The following is a 7603-nucleotide window of genomic DNA, read 5'->3' on the forward strand; positions in this document are numbered from 1 at the left end:
TAACCACTGCTAATACACCTAAAGATAATTCACCATACTCCCTGAGTGCTTTATCCATCTATATCTATTTATCTATATCTACTGAAGTAATTCTGGAGACTATTTCAAAGTCTGCATTACACGAGGAAGCTACTACAGTTCAAAAAAATCTTCCCAAACAAGAAATGAACAAAGTAAGGGAACCATTCAGTGCAAGATGCCTGGCCACTGCATTTAAGAGCATGTCACAGTAGGAAGCACCAATGAACCAGCACCAGGGAACCAGCACCAACGAACCTGCACTAAGTCACACTGGCTACATGGCACCAAGACTGGCATGGGAGGAGCTCTGGCCATGAAGACGCTTGGTGATGAAACAGTTTGGTGTTAATGCACAAGAAGGAAGGCAGGATAGGGAGGAAGGATAGGGAGGAAGGGGAGGAAGGATAGGAAGGGGAGGATAGTGAGGGAGGATAAGGAGGAAGGAAGGATGGGGCAGTGTTAATGGCAGGGCCTTAAACTATCCATGGCATAATACCAAATGTCTAGCCTGATAGTAGGGGGGAAATGTAGGGCCAAAAGAATTATGGAACTATCAAGAAAAGGTGGAACAGTAGAGAGAGGACAGGAAGGGGAGAGAAAGGAGATACAGTCACTGGTAAAAGGAAAAGTTACAGGCAGGAGGAGAAAGACACAGGCAGGAGGAGTAAGTCACAGGCAGGAGGAGAAAGACACAGGCAGGAGGAGAAAGTCACAGGCAGGAGGAGAAAGACACAGGCAGGAGGAGAAAGACACAGGCAGGAGGAGAAAGACACAGGCAGGAGGAGAAAGACACAGGCAGGAGGAGAAAGTCCCAGGCAGAAGGAGAAAGACGCAGGCAGGAGGAGAAAGTCCCAGGCAGGAGGAGAAAGTCCCAGGCAGAAGGAGAAAGTCACAGGCAGGAGGAGAAAGACACAGGCAGGAGGAGAAAGACACAGGCAGGAGGAGAAAGACACAGGCAGGAGGAGAAAGACACAGGCAGGAGGAGAAAGACACAGGCAGGAGGAGAAAGTCACAGGCAGGAGGAGAAAGACACAGGCAGGAGGAGAAAGACACAGGCAGAAGGAGAAAGACACAGGCAGAAGGAGAAAGACACAGGCAGAAGGAGAAAGACGCAGGCAGAAAGTCAGATTAATTCAAACTTACACAGTACTTCCAATTCCCTAACTCCCCCAACATCTCTTCCTTAGTGATTTATTTTTTGGTTTTATTCTTGCTACTACTAGGCAATTTAAACAACTCAGGGGCTGGTACTCTTGAAGCACCTCCCCTAACACCTCTTCCTTTTTGATTTATTCTTTTATTCTTGCCACCACCAGGCATTTTAAAACTCAGGATGGACTTACAGCTCTGATGGGGTTAATAAGGCTACATCTTCAGTTAAAAAAATACAGGATTAATAGACTCTGGAAACATTGCTATCGTTTATATAGACTCTGGAAATATTATTGTACCATTTATACAGACGGCAAATACTGCTATCGTATCGTTTATACAGACTGCTAATATTGCTCTCGTATCGTTTATATAGATTCTGGCAGTACTGTACTGCTATCGTATCGTTTATATAGACTCTGGAAATATTATCGTATCATTGATCTATCTATCTATCTATAGCCCGACGCCCTAATCCCGCAAAGGGTGGCCGCAGACAAAACGCCTCCAAGTCACTGTCACCCACCAATTGACTCCCCTCCCCCCAACTCCCCCCCCCCTCCCTCATATACCTCTCAACTCCATCCCTCAACCTCATCCTCGGTCTACCCCTCCCTCTCCCTCCCTCCACCTCACCTACATACACCCTCTTAGTCAGTCTTTCATTCTCCATCCTCTCCACATGTCCAAACCACCTCAGTGTATTTCTCCTAATCTTTTCAACCACATCCACATCTACCCCACAACGTTCCTTCACTCCTTCATTTGTCAACCTGTCCCTCCATGTCACTCCACATGCTCCTCTCAAGTAACTCATTTCCACTGCTCTCACTCTTGACTTGTTCCCCTCTTGCAAGGTCCACGCCTCGCTTCCATACGTCAGGGTAGGGATCACAATACCATCATGCAGTGACTTCTTAACTTCCATACTCACCTCCCTATTTCTCATCACTGCTTTCAGTGTGCCAACAACCTTCCTTCCCTGCTGTACCCTTTCACGTACTTCATCCCCCAAAGTTCCATCCTTACTCATCACACTACCCAAGTACTTGAATGCACTCACATTCTCCATATCCTCACCATCATTGATACAGACTGCAAATATTGCTATCGTATCATTTATATAGACTCTAGAAATACAGCTATCATATCGTTTATATAGACTGGAAATACAGCTATCATATCGTTTATATAGACTGGAAATACAGCTATTGTATCGTTTATATAGACTCTGGAAATACAGCTCTTGTATCGTTTATATAAACTCTGGAAATACAGCTATCATATCGTTTATACAGACTCTGGAAATATTGCTATCGTAACATTTATAATATAGACTGAAAATATTGCTATCGTATCGTTTATATCAACTCGAAATGCTGCTATCATACTGTTTATACTGTATTGACTGAAAATATTGCTATTGCATTGTTTATATAGACTAAAATATTGTTATCGTGTCATTTATATAAAGCAGACTCCGGAAATATTGCTATCGTATCATTTATATTCACTCTAGAAATATTGCTATCATATCGTATATATAGACTGGAAACATTGCTCTCGTATCGTTTATATAGACTGGAAATACAGTTATTGTATCATTTATATAGACTGGAAATACAGCTATTGTATCATTTATATATAAACTCTGGAAATATTACTCTCGTATAGTTTATATAGACTCTGGAAATACAGCTATCGAATCGTTGATATAGACACTGGAAATACAGCTATCGTATCATTTATACAGACTCTGGAAATCGTTTACATAGACTCTGGAAATACTGTTATCGTATCATTTATATAGACTCTGAAAACACTGCTATCGTTTCGTTTACAAAGGTTCCAACATGCTTGAATGCGTCGGCTTTCATAACTTAATAGCAGCTCTCCACACTGCTCAGTCTCTGGCAGCCTCCCTATTCAGTCCTAACCCTGAGATCACACCCTATGGCCTCTTCCCAGGTCTTTTTCAGTCTGCCTCTCACCCCTACCCTCAACCTTGCCACTTATCACCTTCCACACCCAACTGTTACTCTCCATCAAAAATAAAATCAAGGCATTTCAGAGAACAAGTACCAATGGAACTTAGAAATCTGCATATAAGACAAGGCTTTACTATCACACCACTGATTTCCCTAGATAAATAGCTAAGGAAGAGGTGTTAGGGAGCTTCCTTTTGAATGCAGGGGTCTCCAACTGACTTAAGTTTAACCCCTAAAATAAATCATTACAGAAGAGATGTCAGGGAGCTTCCTGTTGTGTGTTAATTCACTCCTGCCACAGCCAATGGTTTTATCCAGCTCTGGCGATATTTTATTTACTGATGGGGTAACAATGGCTATCTGTCTTCTGTTGCAAGTCTCCAAAGACAATTAAAACTATATGGAAAAGTTCAGAATGAAACCTAAGGCACAAGGGGTGGCAGTGATCATTTCCTGGGATATGGTTGTTAGCACTGCCAATTTAACTGCAGCACACTTACTGCAAATAATTCCACTTAGCAAAATTGAGTTTTTAATGTTCTGCATGATTCTTGCAACTTTAGCTTCCTCAGCTCTTTAAGCACAAGTTGCAGTGCATTTTGACTAACACCTACTGAGGCCAGTTCTGCAACCAACTGGCAATTAACAAAAGCAGCACCACAGCAAGATTTATAGAAAACTATACGTTATGTATGAAACACTCTACTGGCCCATCAATGGTTATTTCAACAGACTGGCACCTAAGTAAGTAAATTTTTAAATGTACTCATCTTGTAGTATCCAGCCAAGTTGCTCCCCTTCATCACTGGTGGTGGTGGTGGTGGTGGTGGTGGTGGATGTCTACCACCAGACACCCACCACAGCAGGGGCGGCCTCCTCTGCCATCAAGCTGCCCTCGTCATACTGCCCTAAAGTACAAACATGCTTTACAACTCCACCCTTGAACTACAATGCCAGTGCTACCTCAACCATCAACACTAGTTAAATCTTAGGCTGAAGGACATACTGAAGGCTGTATCAAACCAGCCATTTCAAGGAGTCTACCAGTTAATATTCTTGCCATACACATATGTACCTATCTCTCGAAAGGAGGATGGTGGACTGCAGAAGGGGAATTTTAGCACGGTCTCCTAGATTCATATCCAGATAAGCATGAACCCACAACTGAGTTAAGGGCTCTAGTAACAAGTTTCTCAGTGAAATATGTTACCACCCAAATATGCCTAGTAACCAATGCATTTTTTCCTATATAGTATAATGCTACTTCCCTATTCAAGTTAGGCAAATGCAAACAGCAAACTAGCTAGGAACAATCATCATTTTCCTTCATCCTGATCTTTTCCACCTAATGCTGGAGTGAGGAAGGGTGCAGAAAGGAAGGACAGGGAAAGAAATAGAGGAAGCACTTACATTTATACCTCAACATCTTTACCTGCCTAATGGAGCGGGAAAAGGGAACTTATTTCCTTCATTCATTCATTTATAAAAACTCCAAGATGCTTCCATACATCAGCCTTGATCACCTAATGGCAGTTCTCCATGCTGCTTGATCTCTAGCAGCTTCTCTGTCCAGCCCTTTATCCCTGAGGACCCTGACTTCATCCCAGGTCTTTCAGTCGGCCTCTCAACTTTACCCTCCATGTTCACACCTCTCACCCTCCGCACTCAAATGTCTTCCCCCATCCTCTCCACATGTCCGAACCATCTCACTCTACCCCTCCTAATCACACCACCACTACACTCGAGTCCCATCCTTCCTCCCAAACCATCTCAGTCTACCCTCTTCTCATCACAACACCAATACACTCCAGCCTCATCCTTCCTCCCAAAACCATCTCAATCTACCCCTTAACTCCACCCTCAACACTCACACCTCTCCCCCGCTGCATCCAGTTGCCATCCTTCATTCTCTCCACATGCCCAATGCAATGGACAGTAAATTTCTATGACTGCATCTATATAGATATATACTTTACCAATGCAATGGACAGTAAATTTCTATGACTGCATCTATGTAGATATATACTTTACCAATGCCTTCACCCAAACTGGATAAAACTTAGGTCATAACGTATCAACTGTTCCCTAATCTTTCTTGCATAGTCTACTGTATAGTCTGTTAACTGCTCTAACACCTGTATCTAAATGACTTGTTAATTATGCTAAAGAAGGGCTATGGCAGAGGTTGGCAACCTGCGGCTCAGGAGCCGCACGAGGCTCTTAGGACACTTTTGCAGCTCCAGGAGCTTTATAAATAACCATTTATTCTTTCAGAACGAAGGCATCATATTACACATGCAAGGCAACATTAGATTTTTCATTCAACTTTGATAAGATCTATACTATAAGCAGATCACACAATATCACCGTAATGTTTTGTTTAAGTTTAGAATACTGCAGATTTCGGTTTGAGAATTTTCTGTATTGCGGCTCCAAGAGTACTACATTTTTATGAAACTTTAAAACAAATGGCTCTTGTAGCTTTAAGGGTTGCTGACCTCTGGGCTATGGGAAAGGTGTACAGGCAAGGTAAGGTCAATCTGGCATTAAGCTATATCACTCTACAAAAGGACAAAAAGCTATACCAATTTATGGGCCAAAATCTGTGCTTCCATCTCACTTAGATTTCTTAACCAAGGAAAAAATAATCTTGCCACTTAGCTATACTGTAGTCTGTCCTTCACCTGATGGAACTGGCCCATTCTCACAAATTCAGTGCTTAATTGATTACAGTTTCATTAATTTTATAGTTATGGAGGTATGAATGAGTCTCCTTGGTAACTATATGTTTTCACTAGACATAACTACCACTCCCACATCAATACACTGTGCTTGCTGGAAATTCAATTATATATCTATCTAATCTATCTATTGCCAGACATCTTAATCCTGTAAGGTGTTTTTTTTCGTTTTCGTTTTTAAAGGCTCCAACATGCTTACATGTGTCGGCCTTGGTCACCTAATGGCGACTCTCCACGCTGCATGATCCATTGCAGCCTCCCTGTTCAGTCCCTTAACCCGAAGGTCACACTCAATGACCTCGTCCCATGTCTTTCTCGGTCTACCCCTCATAACCCCACCCCCAATATTAACACTTCTCACCTTCCTCACCCAATTATCATTCCCCATCCTCTCCACATGTCCAAACCACCTCAATCTACCTCTCCTCATCACAACACCAATACACTCCAGTCCCATCCTACCTCTCAACTCTTCCATTGTAAACCCAGCCCCTCCAGGCCTTGGACGCAGGGACGCACTGCACATCCACCTAATCATTGTCATTTCTGTACGTCTGAGCTGGCGAATATCTTCCTCCTTCACTGCCCAGGTCTCACTGCCATACAGCATTACAATCCTAATACATGCTGCATACAAAGACCCATTAGCACGTACGGAGAGTCCTCTCAATGTCAGGAGAGGCAAGAGCTCCCTGAACTTCTTCCAACCACTTCTCACCCTAGGCACAGAGCTACCTCCAGCCCCACCTCCAGCACACAACATGTCTCCCAAATAACAAAACTCTTCCACACACTCAAGAGATTCACCAGCAAGTTCAATCCTTTCACGTCTGACAATCTCCACCTGCTCTCACCGACACACCGTACACATAAAATCAGCATTATCTCGCAGTCTACCTCTGATACCACTACATCTCTTATGCACCCATTTATCACACACACCGCACAAGATGGAATTACTTCCCACGCCCTTGTGGCAAACTGCACATGGCCACTCTCCCTCGTCTTTGACAGTACTGCCACCAACCCTAGATATCATCACTTTTGTTTTATCTGCATTTACCCTTAAACCCTTTTGCCCCATACCATCTCTCCACTTCCTAAACCTTTCCTCCGCCTCCCTTTCATTCTCTGCAATCAACACCAAATCATCAGCATACAACAACTCCCACGGGAGTCCGTTTCTAAAGTCACGTGAAATGGCTTCAAGTACCATGATAAACAACATGGGACTCAAGACTGACCCCTGATGCACACCAACATTCACAGAAAACTCATCACTCAAATCTCCATTCACTCTCACCTGGGTGTGAGCACCCACATACATGGCCATAACCACCCTAACCAGCCACTCCTCCAAGCCAAGCTTTCTCATTGCCCACTTCACCACCTCTCTAGGGACTCTGTCAAAGGCCTTTTCCAAATCAACAAAAACAAAATAAAGATCCCTTCTCCTACCAATATATTTTTCCTGAAGCTGTCGAACAATGAATATGGCATCAGTGGTCCCCCTACCTGGCATAAACCCAAACTGCATCTCATCAATATTCACTCTTTCTCTAATCATACCTTCTAAAACTCTCTCCATTACCTTCATTATCTGATCTAAAAGCTTTATACCCCTATAATTTCCTCTTTCCAGGGCATCACCCTTCCCTTTATACACATTTACAATTACACTCTTCAGCCAGTCATCTGGGA

This window comes from Coenobita brevimanus, chromosome 100 (assembly GCF_032717465.1).
Source record: "Coenobita brevimanus isolate Jiangsu-jjx chromosome 100, ASM3271746v2, whole genome shotgun sequence".
NCBI lineage: Eukaryota > Metazoa > Arthropoda > Malacostraca > Decapoda > Coenobitidae > Coenobita > Coenobita brevimanus.